We start from the raw sequence: 18570 nt of genomic DNA, 5'->3' as shown, positions 1-18570 counted from the left end.
CTGGCAAAATCAGATAAGTAAATGGAAAGATATTCCATGTCCATGGATTGGATGCCGTAATATTTGGACAATTCTTCTAAACAATCTATATTAATCTTATTCTTACACCAATCTTATTAATCTATAGATTCAATGCAAGCTCAATCAAAATCACAGCAAGCTTTTTCACAGACCTCAAGAAAATGATTCTGAAGTTTATTATGAAAAGGTGAATGAGCTAGTAGAGTAGCCAACACAATACTGAAGAAGAACAAAGTTGGAGGACATACATGATTTTAAGAATCAATCAACAGGAAACAGACTTGGCCCAGTGGTTAGGGCATCCGTCTACCACATGGGAGGTCCAAGGTTCAAACCCTGGGCCTCCCTGACCCGTGTGGAGCTGGCCCACAGTGCTGATGCGCGCAAGGAGTGCTGTGCCATGCAGGGCTGTCCCTGCGTAGGGGAGTCCCAGGCGCAAGGAGTGCACCCTGTAAGGAGAGCCACCCAGCACAAAAGAAAGTGTAGCCTGCCCAGGCATGGCGCCTCCCACACGGAGAGCTGACACAACAAGATGATGCAACAAAGAGAAACACGGATTCCTGGCCGCTTACAACAACAGAAGTGGACAAAGAAGACACAGAAAATAGACACAGAGAACATACAACCAGGGCAGGGGGGGCGGGGAAGGGGAGAGAAATTAAAAAAAAAAAAAAAGACTCAATCATCAAAATCCTCCCAAGAAAAGCCTGATACCAAATAGCTTCACAGGTGAATTCTACCAATCACTGCAAGAAGAATTAATCCCAATCTTGCTCAAACTCTTCCAAAAAACTGAACAGGAGGGAACACTAACTCATTCTATGAAGCCAACATCACTAAACACCAAAGCCAGATAAATATAAGAAAAAAAATTACAGAACAATTTCTCCTTTGAGTATAGATGCAAAAATCCTCAACACTTGCACTGCACCCAATAGCACATTTAAAGAATTACACACCATAATCAAGTGGGTTTTATCCCAGGTTTGCAAGTGTGGTTCAACACAAGAAAATCAATTAATGTAAAACAACACATTAGTAAAACAAAGGGGAAAAAACCACATGACCATCTTGATTGATGCAGAAAAAGCATTTGGCAAAACCCATCATCCTTTCTTGACTTTAGGAAAAAAAAACTTCAAACAAAAGGAATAGAAAGAAATTTCCTCAACACGATAAAGGGCATCTATGAGAAATCACAGCAAATATTGTACCCAATGATGAAAGTCTGAAAGCATTCCCTCTAAGATCTGAAACAAGGCAAGGATGTCCACTGTCATCATTATTATTCAACATTGTACTGGAAGTTCTAGCCAGAGCAATTAGGCAAGAAAAATTTAAAAATGCATCCAAATTGGAAAGAAGCAGTAAAACTTTCCCTATTTGCATATGACATGATCCTATACACAGATAATTCTGAAAAATCCACAACAAAGCTCCTAAAGCTAATAAATGAATTCAGGAAAGTGGCAGAGTACATGATCAACTCTCAAAAATCAGGAGTGTTTCTATATGCTAGTAATGAACAACCAGAAGATGAAATCAAGAAAAAAATTCTATTTACAATGGCAACTAAAAGAATTAAATATCTAGGAATATAATTAAAGATATAAAGGACTTGCACACAAAAAACTAAAGACATTGCTAAAAGAAATCAAAGAAGACCTAAATAAAGTAAGGATTTAACTAATCTCAATCAAAACTCCAAGAGCCTACTTTGCAGAAATATGAAAGCCATTTATCAAATTTATTTGGAAGCATAAGGGGCACCAAATAGCAGCAAACATCTTGAAAAAGAAGAACAAAGCTGGAAGACTCACACTTCCTGACTTTAGAGCATATTACAAAGCATCAATGGTTAAAAAAAAAAAAAAAGGCATGGTACTGGCATAAGGACAAAAATATTTACCAATGGAATAGAACTGAGATTTCAGAAATACACTCTCACATCAATGGCCAATTGATTTTTTTTCTATTTAAAAATTTACTAAAGCATATCATTCATACATGAACATACATAAACGGAAAGTTTATAGTAAAAGTTATGAACTTACAAAACAAACATGTATAACGTCATACAGGGCTCTCATACCTCATCCTAATACCAACACCTTGCATTGCTTTTAAACATTTATAGCAAATTATGAAAAAACATCATCAAACTATTACTACTAACTATAGTCCATATCTTACATTTGCTGTATTTTCCTCCAAACCATCCTATTATATTTTTGTTCATAAGCCATACAAATTATATAAAATGTACATTTAGTAGCATTTGGTATAAACACAGATTTGGGCATTTATCACTTAAAATCAATTCATTACTCCAAAAAAGAAAAAAAAACCACTATCATACCCATGTTAGCTCTACTAATTATAAATCCTATGATATGCTTTCACCATTTCATTTCCAAACATTCACAAACAACTTTTTACCAATTCTGTACAGACTAAAACTCAGCTTTCTATTCTTGAACCACATTCTGTTCTTTGGTGACTTATATACCAGCTATTAACTCCATGAGTTTGCTCATTATATTTTGTTCATAATAGTGAAATCATATAATAATTGTCCTTTTGTGCCTAGCTTCCTTCACTCAACATGTCCTCTAGGTTCATCCATTTGTCATATGCTTCACGATTTCATTTCTTCTGATTGCTGCAAAATATTCCATCATGTGTGTTTATCCACTCATTGGTTGATGGACATATGGGTTGTTTCCATCTTTTGGCAATCATGAATAATGCCATTATCAACATCAGCTGCAGAAGTCTGTTAGTGTCACTGTTACCAGTTCTTCCAGGTATATACTTAGAAGTAGTATGCCGGATCACATGGTAAATCGGTACCTAACTTCCTTAGGAACCGCCGAACAGACCTCCACAACGGCTGTACAATTCCATATTCCCACCAGCAGCAAATAAGTGTTCGTACCTCTCCACATTCTAACACTTGCAGTTTTTTTTTAAAACAAATCACTTTTATTGATACATATTAATAAAGCATAAATCTATCCAAAGAGTATAATCTATGGCATTCAGTGTAATAACATATTTGTGCTGTCATGAGAGAGAGGAAAGGGGAGAGGGGAGAAGGGGAGAGAGACACAAAGCCTAGAGAGCCTGATGACCTACAGCTGATACTGGAAGAAGGTGGGACCACGGAGCCTGAGCTGAATGTAGGCAGCCCCCGGCAGCCATCTTGCTCCAACACATGGCAACACACACACACGGCAACACACTTTGGTGAGGGAAGTAACTTAGCTTTATGGCCTGGTAACTATAAGCTTCTACCCAAATAAATACCCTTTATAAAGGCCAACAAATTTCTGGTATTTTGCATCAGCACCCCCTTGGCTAATACACACCCTGACTCCCCACTCCCTTTTCCCTTGAAACAGCTGATAGGAAGGAAGATGTCTGTTCCCTTCTCAGTTGGCTGCAGTGAGCCAGGGATTTTATCCCAGTTTACTATCTTGGGGGTGTGACAGAGGAGCCCTTCCCTGCTGCTGCAGGGGCTTGGTAACTCATGTTTGTTGTTTCGGCTCATCATCTCTCTGTCCCTCACTCTCCTGGGGGTTGTGTACCACTGTCCTGGTCTGCTGAACCCCAAAGCAGGTCCCCTGGACAGCTTTTGGCTCTTTCTTCATTGTTTTACTGAGAGCATTGAGCTCTGCCTGTTAGTTCGACACCATCTTCCCACAATTCTCTGATCAACTGATTTTTGATGGGGCTGCCAAGTCCACTCTACTGGGAATTAATAATCTCTTCAACAAATGGTGCTGGGAGAACTGGATATCCATATGCAAAAGAAAGAGGACCCTATCTCATAATATATACAAATATTAACTCAAAATAGATCAAAGACTTAAATATAAGAACTAGGACTATAAAACTCCTGAAAGAAAATGTAGGGAAGCATCTTCAAGATCTCGTGTTGGACAATGGTTTCTTAGACTTTACACCCAAAGCATAAACAATGAAAGAAGAAATAGACAAACAGGACACCCTAGAAATAAAAAACTTTGTGCAAAGGACTTTGTCACAAAAATGAAAAGACAACATATTCCAAGGGAGAAAATATTTGGGAACCATAGACCTGATAAAGGTTTAATAACCACAATATATAAAGAACTCCAACAATTTGACAGTAAAAACACAAACACCCAATTTAAGAAAATAGGCAAAAGACTTGAATAAACATCTCTCCAAAGAGGATATACAAATGGGTAAAAAGCATGAGAAGATGCTCACTAGCATGAACCATTAGGGACATGCAAACCAAAACCACAATGAGATATCATTTCACATCCAGAATGCCCACTATTAAATAGAAAACTGCCAGTGTTGTAGAGGGTATGGGAAAATATGTTCATTAATTCACTGCTGGTGGGAAAACAAACTGGTGCAGCCACTGCAGAAGAGTCTGGCAGTTCCTCAGGAAGATAAGTATAGAATTAGGATATAATCCAGCAATCCCGCTACTGGGCATATACACAGAAGAAATTAAAGCAGAGACTCAAACAGATATTGGCACACCTATGTTCATAGTATTATAGCATTATTCACAATTGCCAAAAGACAGAAGCATCCCAAGTGTTGATGAACTGATGAAGAATAAACAAAATGTGGTATATACATACGATAGGGTATTATTCAGCTGTAAAAAGGAATGAAATTGTGATGCATGTGACAATGTTGCTGAACCTTGAGGACATTATGCTTAGTGAAGTAAGTCAGACACAAGAGGACAACTATTGTATGATTTCACTGTTGTGAACTAATTATAATAAGTTCATAGAGTTAGAATCTGGAATATAGGTTATTAGGAGATAGACGGGGTTTAGAGAATGGGGAGTTGATGCTTGTACAGAATTTGTTTAGGCTGATAGTAAGGTTTGGAAATGGATGGCAGTGATGGTAGCATATTATTGTGAGTGTTATCAATAGCACTGAACTATATAGGTGAATATGAAAAGAGGAATCTTTAGGATATATATATTACCAGAATAAAAATCAAAAGGTAAAACATAGGACTGTACAGCACAGTGAACCCTATCACAGATGATGGGCTACAGTTAATAGTACGAGTATAAGAATGTTTCATGAATTTTAACAAATATACAATACTAATACAAGGTGGCAATAATAAGGTGGTATATGGGGGAAATATAGTTAATATAATAATGGATGATAGAACTTTTTAAATAATCTTTCATTAATTTTAACAAAAGTAACTACTGTTAAAAAATTGTAGTACAGTTATTTTAAAAGTGCTATTGTTAATAGCAACAAATGTTCCACACCAATGCAAGGTGATGGTGTTGGTTTGGTATACAGAAATCCTGTATTTTATGCATGATTATTTTGTAAACTCACAACTTCCCTAATTAAAAAAAAATTATGAAATAGAAAAAAAAGACTTACCACTTCATACCTATCACAATGTCTAAAACCCAAAGACCTTACAGTACGAAATGATGCCAAGAATGTGGAACAACAAGAACTTTCATTCACTGCTGGCGGGAAAGCAAAATAGTACAACCACTCTGGGAAATGATTTGGCAGTTTCTTACAAAACTAAAGTCTAACTATACAATCCAGCAACTGTGGCCCTAGGTATCTACCCAACTGATTTGAAAACTTATGTCCACACAGAAACTGACACATGAATGTTTACAGCAATTTTATTGCCCAAAACTGGAAATAAACAAGATGTCCTTCAATAGATGATTGGATAAACAGTGGAATACCCATACAATGGTACATTATTCAACAATAAAAAGAAATGAGCTATTAAGCTACAAAATGACAGGGATGAATCCTAAATGAATACTGCTAAGTGAATGAAGCCAGTCCAATGAATGACATTTTGGAAAAGGCAAATCTACAGAGATGGTAAACTGATCAATGGTTGCCAAGTGGTCTGGTGTGGGGGAGGGTTGAATAAGTGACACGCAGGGGACTTTTTAGTTTGGTGAAACAATTTCATATGATACTGTATTGGTGAACAGAAGACAATAAGCATTTGTCAATGCCTACAGAACTTTAAAGCACAAAGTTCCATAAATATATATGCAAATTTTAAAAAAAGAAAACTCATCTAGGAGGTTGAGGGATCCCAACATGCAATACAGAAAGCGACAAAAGAATTTAAATGTATTCCAAGGGTATGAAATATTCTCACTGAGGAGAGGGGGAGTAAGCTGGTAACCTAAGTAACTTTGGAATAAGTGGAGACTATGAGACTAAAGGCAAAGGGAACTATATATAAGAACTGTACTCTACCTGATAAATTTGTTTCCCACGGGGACTGTGGAGTAACAATTCTATAACCACTATACATGTACTGGAATTGAGCAATTAAGTAAATGGATGGCTGATGGTGGGAGCCAGGTTTCTTACTGTTGGAGGGGGTGGTTAAAGGAAGGAAAGAAGGCTAGAATGATAAATGTGCTCATCGACTAGAGTTGGAGATATCAACCTAAACTCATGTTTAGCTTAATACAGACACAGCTAGAAATATTTATCAATATGCATATATACACAGTTAGTATACACATATATGTATCTCCTTGCTCTGTCAGCTCAAAGTGTTAAGAAGCAACAATATTCCAGTGGCAACCAGCACACTTAACACTTTGTGTCCAGATCTTGGTTTCTAATACTACTCTTCAATAAAAGCAACCAGGGCTCCTTGAAGAAATGGCTGATTCTAGGGGTGGGACAGGAAATAAAACTGAGCACAAAGTCAAAAAGCATCTTGTAATGTCACAGTAAGAAAGTGCTCAAACACACGCATACACACACACACACACAATGGGGGTATATCAAAAAGATATAGTCAACTGAAAAAGTTCCCAGTGGCCAAACCTGGAACAATGTCAGCAACAAAATATATAAGGTAGTATGAGATTATAAACCAAAGTATAAAATAATATTCATGAGTTCCACATTGGCAATAATAAGTGATTGGATAAATAAATGAGGATTAAGACAATCTCCCATGCAAAGGAATTCCAAATAATATCTGTAGATTCTTTGCCCTTGGGTGGGGGCAAGAGTTTGGAACAAAACTCCTAACTCCTTAATTGTGGGCTGCATATGCATATAACAACTTTCTTCTGAAGAATTCAGTATGGAAAAGGAGGAAAAATGAAAAGATTAACTTTATAGTAGAGAAGCCTGACAAACACTACCTTAAGCCAGGGATCAAAGCTAGTATCAGCAGTGATAAGTCATGCTGATAGAATGTACGTTGATATGATGTGATGAGAATGGCAGTTGACGTCTGCTGTCTTCTTCCCCAAAAACACATCTACCCCAGTCTAATCGTGAGGAAAACATCAGACAAATCCCTATTGGCATTCTATGAAATACCTGACCAGTAATCCTCAGCACTGTCAAGGGCACCAAAACCAGACAAGCTTGAGAAATTGTCACAACCAAGTAGGCCATAAAGATGTATGATTACTCAATATAATGTGGTAGTGGTATCCTCGATGGCCTCCTGAAACAGAAAAAGCATATTAAGGAAAAACTGAGGAAATGTGAGTAAAGTATGGACTTCAGTTAATAATAACGTTATCAATAATGGTTCAATTGTGACAAATGTACTATGCTAATATAAGATGTTAATAACAAGTAAAACTGAATGTGAAGTATATAGGAACTCTCTTAGCAATAACTATGTAAATGTAAAACTGTACTAAAACAAAAATTTTTAAAAATTCAATTGAGGTGTTGGAATATAAAGTTGGGGAAATAACCCAGAAAATAGACCAAGACAAAGAGAAGTGAAATGGAAGAGAAAATCTTAGAAAAAAAATTGAGAATCACTCTAATGAGGTCCAAAATTCAAGTAATAAGAGGTCCAGAAAGAAGGAATGGGGGGGGGAAGGGGGCGAGGAAATTATAAAAAAAAATACTCCAGAATTAAAGGATATATTTTCCAGGTGGCAAGGGCCTATTTAGGACCAACACAATAAAAGAAAAATCCTTATCCAGCCTTGTGAAATTTCAGAACACCCGGGTGGTTTAAATGGGTCCCTTTCCATTTAGAATTGCAGTCTGTACCCCTCACCTTTTCTTTCCCCAACATCCTGGCTTATCCACCCCCCACTCCCAACTCCACAATCCTGCTCTCTTTTTTCTCTTTTCTAAAGCACTTATTTATGACCTTCTAACATTTTATATAATTTAACTATTAATTACATTTATTTTTTACCATCTGGAACAACCCTCTCAATCCCCTGAATTTAAGCTTAATAATGGCTGGGATATCATCACTTTTGTTCATCCATATATTCAAAGCACACTGGCCAGGGTCTGGCCTATAAAATGCACTCAATTCATACTTATTGAATAAATATAAAAGCTTCCAGAGGGAAATAACAAATCACATACAAAGAATTGGTTATCATATCTGGCATTCGACTTCTCAATAGCAACTCTAGAAGGTAGAAGACAAAGGAGCTATGCCTTCAAAATTCTAAAAGTAACATGATTTCCAACCTAGAATTCTACGCTCAGCTAAGCTATCAATCGTGAGGGTAGAATAAAAAACATTTTCAGACATGTAAGATCCCCTCAAATTTGCCTCAATTTCATTTTTTCTCAAGAAAGGTATGAGGCAGCAGAATAGCTTAGCCTACATGTTGGATCGAGTGTTAAAAACTGCTTTTTGACCTTGAATAAAAGGGGGAAATGGCAAAGACAAATGCTTTGATATGGCTAAGAGTCTTTCAAAAAGAGTCAGGAGGTCATCAGAGGGGTCACGCTTATGCACACCTCAGCAGAACCCCAGAAAAAGCCAAAGTAGATGCAACCCTAGGTACTCTTTCTCCTGAAGGCTACAGAGATCCAGAGGGTATATAGTCATGGCAGATGGATTTGGAGCTCTGTGCCATGTCAGACAGCCCTGCTTTGGAATTTGTGCTCCTGAGTGTGATGGAACTGGACTCAGATGTGACTTTTTTTTTTTTTTAGTATTTATTTAATTCCCCCCCCTCCCCCCGTTGTCTGTTCTCTGTGTCTATTTGCTGTGTCCTGTTTCTTTGTCCGCTTCTGTTGTCATCAGTGGCACCGGAAGTGTAGGCGGCGCCATTCCTAGGCAGGCTGCACTTTCTTTCGCGCTGGGCGGCTCTCCTTACGGGCGCACTCCTTGCGCGTGGGACTCCCCTACGCGAGGGACACCCCTGCGTGGCAGGGCACTCCTTGCGCGCATCAGCACTGCGCATGGGCCAGCTCCACACGGGTCAAGGAGGCCCTGGGTTTGAACCGCGGACCTCCCATATGGTAGACAGACACCCTAACCACTAGGCCAAGTCTGCTTCCCTAGATGTGACTTTTCTACACATGCCTCTTCTGTCACTTTTACTGAACCTGTGGTTGGCGCCAGGGATGGTGCATACTCAGGAGACTTGAACCTCTGGACTGCCCATGTGCCAGCTGGGCCCTGAGCCTCAGCAGAGTTGCAACTCCTACTCTGGTTTGTTGGACTTACCCAGGTCAGATAACAGGGAGGTGAAGATGGTCAACCACCACAACAGGGAATCAAGAGTGCCTACAACTATAAACAGAGGAATTGCATCCATCATCCATGTGGAATCTAAGCCCCCTCTTGATCTAGAGGTGGAGAGGACATCACCACCCAGGGTCCACAGAATGAAGGAATAAAATATGGACTAGAGTGGACTTACTGATATTCTACTATAAAACTATTGTGACAAGTAAAAGAAGAAATTGTAGCACTGATGTAGATAAAGTGGCCACAGTAGTTGCTGAGGGCAGGGAGAGGGTAGAAGAGATGTGCTGTGTGGGCATTTTTGGGATTTTGAGTTTCCTTAATGGTACTGCAGGGTCAGATGCTGGACTTTATATATCCTGCGATAACCCACTGAATGTACTGGAGGAGAGTGTGAACTACAGGGTAAACTATTATCTGTGTAGTGCACCAGTATCCCAAAATGTGTTCACCAATTGCGATGAGTGTGCCACAATGATGAGGGAGGTTGTTGCTGTGGGAGGAGTGGAGGGTAGGGGGTACACAGGAACCTCTTATATTTTTTAATGTAACTTTTTTGGTGATGTATATATCTTCAAAAACAAAAAGTTTACAAAAATGATGTGGTGGGTAGTGGGTTATGTGGGAACCTCTTTTTTGTTTTTTTATGTTTTTTTTAATGTAACATTCCTTGTGAGCTATTAACTTTAATTTAAAAAAAATAATTAAGATATGAGGACATGCACTACCTAAATGAAGGGGCCATCAAGAAAGAAAAAAACTTGAAATCCAGGAAACAGGCCATCCTACATAGGAGAGAGACAAATGAAATTCACAGATGATCATAAAAAGACACATCAAGAAGGTAACTGTTCAACAGGCCTAGAGAACAACCAATCCTGATGAAAGCAGGAAAAATGAATGCAGGAATGATGATGCAGAACAAACAGATTATCTGGTGTGTTTGAATCTAGTAAGAGATTTACTTGTCTGAGGAATTCTTAATAAATAAAATATATGAAAGATATAAAAACATAATAAATTTATAAATATACATAAAAGATACATACATAAAAGAAATATCATTAACTCTAGAAAAAAGAAAATTACACAAGGAAATATCATCAGACTACACTACCTGGCTCAGCTGTATGTAAATATTTACATAGTTAAAGTGATGTAAACACGAAATAATGGTTTAACTAAAAATGAACGTGTAACTAATCTAGGAATATGGAGGGAAGGGAAGCAGAAGTGGAGTGTTTGGAGGTGGGGGTTGGTGAGAGAGACCTAAACTCCCACCTCTCCCATCTTCTATAACAGGAAGTTGGTAAGAAACACAACTGTGGCGAGAGGGTAGTTATATAAGTAAGCATTTTATTTTAAAAGCTGGAGGTAAAAAAAGTTGGAAGAGTTATTGACTCTGGAGCAGCCTTTCTCAATAAGGGTTTTTGAGAGAATTAAGCATTAATGTCCTAAGGCATCTTCTTTATTTAAAGAATTAACTTTTCTCCTATGCATCTAAAGTCAAGAGTTATAGACCATCCTTGAAAGAATTAAGAAAATGGTTAAATTATTTTCCATGTTCTAATGTTCACATGAGGAACGCTGATTGGCACTGAATACTTCTGGAGAGTAGGATTCACAGATGAGAAGAATTGGTGTAGAAGACTTAGTTTTCATTATGTCTTGTAGCATTATTTGACTCCTGAATTATATACAGGTATCTCATTGAGAAACAGAAACATTAAATTAAAAATAAATATGAGGGAAGTGGTCGTGGCTCAACTGATAGAGCACCTGCCCACCATATGGAGGGTCCAGGGTTCGACACCCAGGGCCTCCTAACCCAAGTGGTGAGCTGGCCCATGCACAGTCCTGCTGCATGCAAGGAGTGCCGTGCCATGCAGGGGTGTCCACCGCATAGGGGAGCCCCACGTGCAAGGAGCGCGCCTTGCAAGGAGAGCCGCCCAGAGCGAAAAACACACAGCCCGCCCAGGAGTGACACTGCACACACAGAGAGCTGACATAGCAAGATGATGCAACAAAAAGTGACCCAGTTTCCCAGTCCCGCATGACAAGAATGCAGGGGGAAGGAGAGAGAAATAAAGAAAATAAATCTTAATAAATAAATAAATAAATCAGTAAAAGACAGGAATGTATAAAAAAATAAAGCACAGGAACTGAAAGGTCTAAAATAGTTTCTCATTGGAAAAGGTCAGAGAATTTCTCTAATAAATTATAGCATTCATTAAATCACCTTTATAGATATATCTAAATAGCAATGTACTACTAAGTATTATGTTATCTGAGGTGCCTACAAATATACAAAAAAGTAATAGAATAGCAATAATAATAATTTGTGTTATGCCAATGCAAGTACTGTATACTGAAACCTTTTAACACCAAATCTTATTATACTCCATATACTTCCCATTTCAATTAACCAAAATGTATTAGTGTGCCAGCAACTACCATGTATTGTTTAAGACACAAAAGAAATATAAGATATATTGCATGTTCTGGGAAGCAGATGTGGCTCAAGCAATTGAGCTCCTGCCTACCACATGGGAGGTCCTGGTTCGATTCCTGGTGCCCCCTAAAGAAGACGGCGAGCTGGTGCAACAGGCAGGCAAGGCAAGCTGACAGAAGACGATGCAACAAGAGACACAAGAAAAAAAATATAATGAGAGACACAACAAACCAGGGAGTGGAGGTTCCTGGTGCCTCCTAGAAAGAACAAGCAAGACAGCAAGCTGGCACGATGGGCAGGCACGTCAAGGTGATGCATCAGGATGACACAAGAGCCTTAAGAAGAAAGAACATAATGTGAGACACAAGAAAGCACGCAACAGAGGCGGCTCAAGCGATTAGGTGCCTCCCTCCCACATCGGAGGTCCTGGGTTCAATTTCTGGAGAAAAAAGGAATACTGCAGGGGCAGATTCAGGACATTGAATATCCTGCCATAATACCCTGGATGGACTGGGGGAGAGCGTGAACTACAGTGTAAACTATGGTCCATGCAGAGTGGCAATGCTCCAGGGTATATTCACCAAACGCAATGGATGTGCCTTACTAATAAAAGGCAATGTTGATGTGGGAGGAGTGGGGTATATGGGGGGAACCTCTTATGTTTTTTAATGTAACATTTTGTGTGATCTATTTATCTTTTTAAAAAAAGAAAAAAAACAGGTAATCTATTCAAAGACACCTCAGCTGAATTTAATGCAATCAAGGAGTCTCACACCCAGATGACTTGATCAGTTTACAATAATCTTTCTCATTTAGGGATTCATAAAATAATGTCAAATTACCGCAACCAGTTACAGAAACGAGGATTGTAATAGTTATGAACAGTATTTCCTTGTTTTGAGTATGTTTGCAAATGTATATAAAATAATATCTTTATTAAAAAACAAAAACCAAAACCAAGGACAATGAACAGGCACAGCAAGTGCAAACAACAAAGGAATGTGGAGAAATAAATAAATAAAATAAATCTTAAAAAAATAAAAAAGATATACTCCATGTTCTAAAGAAGTTTACATGTGCATATGATGCCTGGTTTAGGTAATTTTTTTCCACTCACTTGACCATATATGTACTCTCAGCTTTATAGACAAATTTCACAATATTTATTTATCAAAAAAAAAAAATTTTTTTAAATCTCTTCATGATTTAAAAAAAAACACTTTGGTAGCAATATTTGAGATTAATCAGAAAATAGGCAAAACTAGAAGAAAATGGTAAGAAGTCCTCTAAAATGGTTAAGGTGAGATGATGAGAACTTGAGTTGAGACAGGGCAGTGGAAATGGAGAGGCGATAGACATAAAAGTAGCTAAAGAGTGGAAACTGCTGGGAGGGTGAAAGCAAGAGAGAAAGCCAGTATTAATTTCACATTTCTACCATGGGTGGTAGATAGTCCTACCACTGACCATGACAGGCAATGCAAAGAGGAACACGCCTGAAGGAAAACATGAGTTCACTTCGGGACTATTGTTGGAAGTACCTTGGAAACATCCTAGGGAAGATATCCAATAGGCAGTTGAATATAAGGATCTGAAGTTCAGGAGAGAAATCCGATATAGATAAGGATTTGGGAATTGGTAGCACACAGCTGTTAGTGGATGAGATCACCTAGAAGGAATGTAGAAGAGAAGAGCCTGCCATCAAATAACTAAAGATTTCAATTAATGTTCCTAAAACTCATTTCTTTAAATATGTACTTCTGTAAAATAAACCCAAGAATTGTGAAATCAAAAAAATCAAATTGCAAAACCTATGCATAGTATAAACCCATTTTTTACAAAATAATTGTAAAAAAACAATAAGTATTAGCAAAAAACACAAGAAAAAAGTGGAGGAATATGCACAGAACTAATAATAATGCTTTATATCTGGGGATAGAATTATGTAAGCCTTTCTCATCATTATATGTCTGTACTTATTTTACTTTTTTCCACAAAGATATACTATTTTTGTAAGTAGGAAAAAAGACGGATAATTTTGTTCTTTTCGTAAAAGAAAATACAGCATATATCGTTACAATATAAAAGACAATAAAAATCTGTCAGAAAAACACCTGGAAATAAATATAAATGGACAAATAATATGATCAGACAACTAGTAAGACAGTGAAAAAATACTCAATGCACCACCTGTACTATCAAAGTAATGAAAATTAAAATACATTTCTTTCCTACTAAATTGGAAAATAATTTTTAACAATAAAATTACTCAATGTTCCTTAAAAAAAAAAAAATAACAATTACCAAATGGCCTGGCAAGTCTACTCATAAATACAAAACCAAAGAAATAAAAACCAGGGGCTTAAGCAGATATTTGTACACCAATGTTCATTGCAGTATTATTCACAATAACCCAAATGTGAAAACAAACCAAATGTCCAAGAATAGATGAGTGGGTAAACAAAATGCCATACACACACAAAATGAAATATTATTCCACCATAAAAAGGAATGAAGTTCTAAGACATGCTACAGCATGGGTGAACCTTGAAGATATTATGCTGAGTGAAATAAGCAAGGAACATAAGGACAAATACTGTATTTCCCTTATAAAAAACATCTAGAAATAGCAAAATCATAGAGAAAGATTAGAGGTTATTAGGAGATAGGGGCTAAAAGGAAGGGGGAGTTGCTATTTGGTAGGTATACAATGTTTATAAATCTTTAAAAATTTTAAATTAGTAAATTACTTGTGGCAGTTTGATATTATTTATGAATTCCAAAAAACATATTTGATTATGTTTGTAAACTGGTCTGCTCCTTTGGACTGAGACCCTTTAATTGTATTAGATACAGCTGAGGTGTCTTTGATTATGTTAAGATTAGGGCTTTGATTCAACCACATCATTAGGGCGTGAAAGACTGAGTCTCCATCCCCTTGGTGGGCTGATAACAGACTCTCAAACAGAGAAACAGATACCTGAGGAAAGAGAGGGCTCCATTAGACATGGCAAGGACCCTGGAAGAGAGATGAGCCCGAGAGTCTACAGCTGACCTTGTGAAGAGAGCAGAGCAGCTGAGCCCATAAAGAAACCAGCCCCTGGGAGAGAAGTAAGCCTTAGGCCAGCCTACAGCTGAGATGAGAAAAAGCTGGGCCCACAGAGCTTCAAGAGGAAGAAGGAAGGCTGAACCCTCCCAGACATGCCTGCCATCTTGCGTCAACATGTGGCAAATGACTTTGGGTGAGCAAGTACATCTTAAGAGTACCTTGAGTTGTACTCTTCTGGGCCTTGTGACTGTAAGCTTCTACCCCAAATAAATACCCTTTATAAAGAAGCAAACGGATTTCTGGTACTTTGCATCAGCAAGTCTTTTGGCTGACCAATATAACACCCAGTGTTAGTAAGGAAGTGAAGAGGCTCTCAGAAACTGCTGATAAGAAGTAAACTGATACTATCTTTCAGGCAAACAATGTGACCTATGTATCAATACCCGCAAAAAGATTCCTAACATTTGATCTAATCTCTTTTTAGAAATTCAAGAAAATGCAAAACAACTGAAAATATAGATTCATTTCACCAAATCATTAATTGAAACAATCAAAACACCAGCATTAGGACACAAAAGAAAATTATGCCAGAAGCAAAAGTAATGCTTATGTCTATTGAAAAAGAAAAGCATGCTCTACAACTTAGCAATTCTACTCCTAGAGTCACATGAGCCCTTGTGGATAAGAACAATTACAAATGACTTTCAATATTACAATGTTTGTAATAGCGTAAAATTGCAAACAACCTAAAAGACCCTCAATGTAATGGGTACACAGGCTTTCTCAAACTGTGGTCTGAGGACCTACCACCCTTTTAGAGGACCTCCTTTTTTGAAACATATCTGTTCAAAGCTGGATTTTCTTCATGTGCTTCAATCTAAACAAGACAGCACGCCAGAATGAACAGAGAAGTAAAATAAGAATCTAGTTCTATAAAGTCAGACAGTGAAGTTATTTACAAAAATGTAAAACATTTTCTCACTAAATTTTACTTTTGAAGATACAGTTGTTTTAATTCAAATGTGTTGTTAGCAAATGATAGGCTTATTACTGTTATTTTTAAATAACTAAAAATTTAAAAATTTTCTCTAAGCTGAGAAATTTAAACTGATTTCTTTAAGTATACTGTATTAGAAAACAAAATTTCTTTTGGTCCTCAATAACTTTTAGGTGTGTTATGGGATCCTGAGATGAAAAAGTTGAGAAATGCTGGGCTAAATAAACTATGATACTAATATATTATGTAACATTATGATTAAATGGGAATTTTGCTTTACCTGTAATGTTTTAAATGTTTCCAAAGAGACTTTAAGCATGTATTACTTGTGCAATAAAAATGTTAATACAATTATGCCTATGAAGCTCTTTTAAAGACATGAGGAAATGCTTATTACTATCAAGAAAGCAAGCAATCCAACTGTATATACTGCTCATCATCTTAAGAAAATACACAAGGGGAAAAAAGCCAAAATATTAAAAGTGGAATATCTTTAAATGACAGAATTATGGCTGATTATTCCACTTATTCTTTATTATATTTTGCAAGTTGACACTAAGCATGCAGATTAATATACAGAGGAGAAAGAAAGGAAGAAATTAGGTGAAAATTATATCTACTGCATCAAACCATTAAACTTGTGTCACCTCAAGAAACGGCATGCTCAAATGAATAAATGGAAGAACCTGTTTTGACCAGAAATTTCCTGTTACTATCTTTTAAATGAGAAAGATTAACATAAATATCAAATTTGTGGACTAGTTTTCACAACACAAACATCAACATGGCAATCCTCAAAGTCTGGAACATAATTCGATCACAATAGTACAAACACATTGACAGTTTTTAAAAGTTGTCATCTTTTAGAATTTTCCAAAGGTACCATGGAAAAAGTAAAGAAAAAGCAACCACCACATAATTTTGGTCTAAAAAGATGAGAAAACGCTTCGGTGCAGGAATGGGCATTAGAGAGCACCAGCAGCGACACAGATTCCGTCTAGGACCCCGCGTCCTTCCAGCGCAGAGGCTGTCACTCCTCCAGAGCAAGAGTACCTACCACCTGCGGGCGCAGCCCCTCCCCGGGCGGGACGGGCTGCGCTGGAGGCGCGTCTTCTCCCTCCGCCGCGGTGCAGGAGTCGCTCCGCGGCAGCTCCGAGCCCTCCGCGGAGTCGGGGGACCCAGGTGGGTGGGACCCTGCAATTCGCCGCCGCGATTGCCCCGCCGGCCTGCTGCGGCACTTCAGGCTCCACGAGGGGGCGGGAGGTTTGAGGGCCAGGGTTCCCGACCCGTTTCGGGAAAAAAGAAACGGGTAGGGAACCAGGTTCGGCCCCTGGAGGAAGAGGAGGGCCATACCGGGCGCCGAGGACGGCGGGTCCAGCGGCCACCCCGCCCCTCCGGGAAGGCAGCAGGGGTGAGGAGAGGCCAAGGCGGCCTGACACTGGGGCTCTTACCTCCCCACACCCCTGCGGAGCTCTCAGGGGACTCGATACGAAGCCGCACTGAGGAGCGTAGAGCAACCCCGACCGGGAAGCCCGGGAATGCGCGACGTCGACTCGGTTTGTTTTCCCCTGGTCCTGGGGTGAGAAGACGGCGCAGGCGCAGACGCAGAGGACGCTTTCCTTCGACTCACATACCCCCTCCCTCCGCGTCCTCGCCTCCGCCAGTCCTGAGCGCCTGCGCGCTGCGATGTGGGGTCTGAGTTGGGGGCCGCTGGATTCTTACCGGAAGTGCCCGAGAAGGTTCTGGGGGAACGGGAACTCCTGAGAATACGGTCGTAAATCTGGACTCAGCTTCTCGTTTAACGCCCCGGAGCCAGGATCTGGAGGGTAGTCGCGTCAGTGTCCGGCTTCCTCTGTCCTTTGCTGACCCTAGACGCAGCTTTCCCCGCCCCCAAACTCCTCGGTCCGCGGAGCCGTGCTGCGCTCTGGTCGGTGCGGGACACACCCTCTTTCACGGGAGCTCGTTCCGCCCGCTCTCCGCTTTGCAGCCCTCTCCGAAAACCTACCTTTTTAACTTCAAACTGGTTTTGCATCCCCTCCCCGCGCCTCCCCCTCCCCCCGTGGCTGCAATGGAAAAGCTCCCAAGCCCTCCGACCGACTAGCATTCCAAGTGGTTCTTCCCTTCTTCGTTGCTTTACTTCTGCTTTTCGAACAGTAGCCGCAAGAACAGCTGCCTCCCTGTCTAAAAGCAAAAGCTTCCTTCTCTGATGGAGAAATGTCATGTGATGTATTTTTGTGCTTGTTGAGCTTTACTATTTTTACCACAAGTTTCCTATAAATTTAAATGAGTGAAGAAACATTTGTGTGGGACTACAGTATCATTGTAGAGTAGGGCAAAAGAATGGATTAGTTGCCAAAAGGTTCTACCTGCTCAGAATTCATACTGGTCTTTCAAAATTGCAACTTGTAATACCAAAAGAGTATTCCACTCAAATATGATTTGTGGTGAAACCTGAAAGTCATTGTTCAAATCCTAAATCTGCAATTTATTAGGTTGTGATATTTCGAAGATACTTAATCTCTCTA

General features: G+C 39.0%; 1 protein-coding gene across 5 annotated transcripts in view; it reads right to left on the bottom strand.

Annotated features, from left to right (window-relative positions):
• ZFYVE16 (zinc finger FYVE-type containing 16) overlaps positions 1-18247 on the bottom strand; it is a 90890-nt gene extending 72643 nt beyond the window's left edge. The window contains exons 1-3 of one of the 5 annotated variants that reach the window (XM_058275410.2): positions 17497-17634; positions 13541-13668; positions 7405-7534 (exon numbers count right to left, since the gene is read on the bottom strand). The gene's annotated coding sequence lies outside the window, so the exon portion shown is untranslated. The other 4 variants (XM_058275409.2, XM_058275416.1, XM_058275412.1 and 1 more) reach the window with 4 other exon arrangements.
• Positions 18248-18570: the final 323 nt, after the last annotated feature.

This window comes from Dasypus novemcinctus, chromosome 2, assembly GCF_030445035.2.
Source record: "Dasypus novemcinctus isolate mDasNov1 chromosome 2, mDasNov1.1.hap2, whole genome shotgun sequence".
Taxonomy (NCBI): domain Eukaryota; kingdom Metazoa; phylum Chordata; class Mammalia; order Cingulata; family Dasypodidae; genus Dasypus; species Dasypus novemcinctus.
The sequence above is the reverse complement of the archived record's forward strand: the minus strand, read 5'-3'. Positions and strand labels throughout refer to the sequence as shown.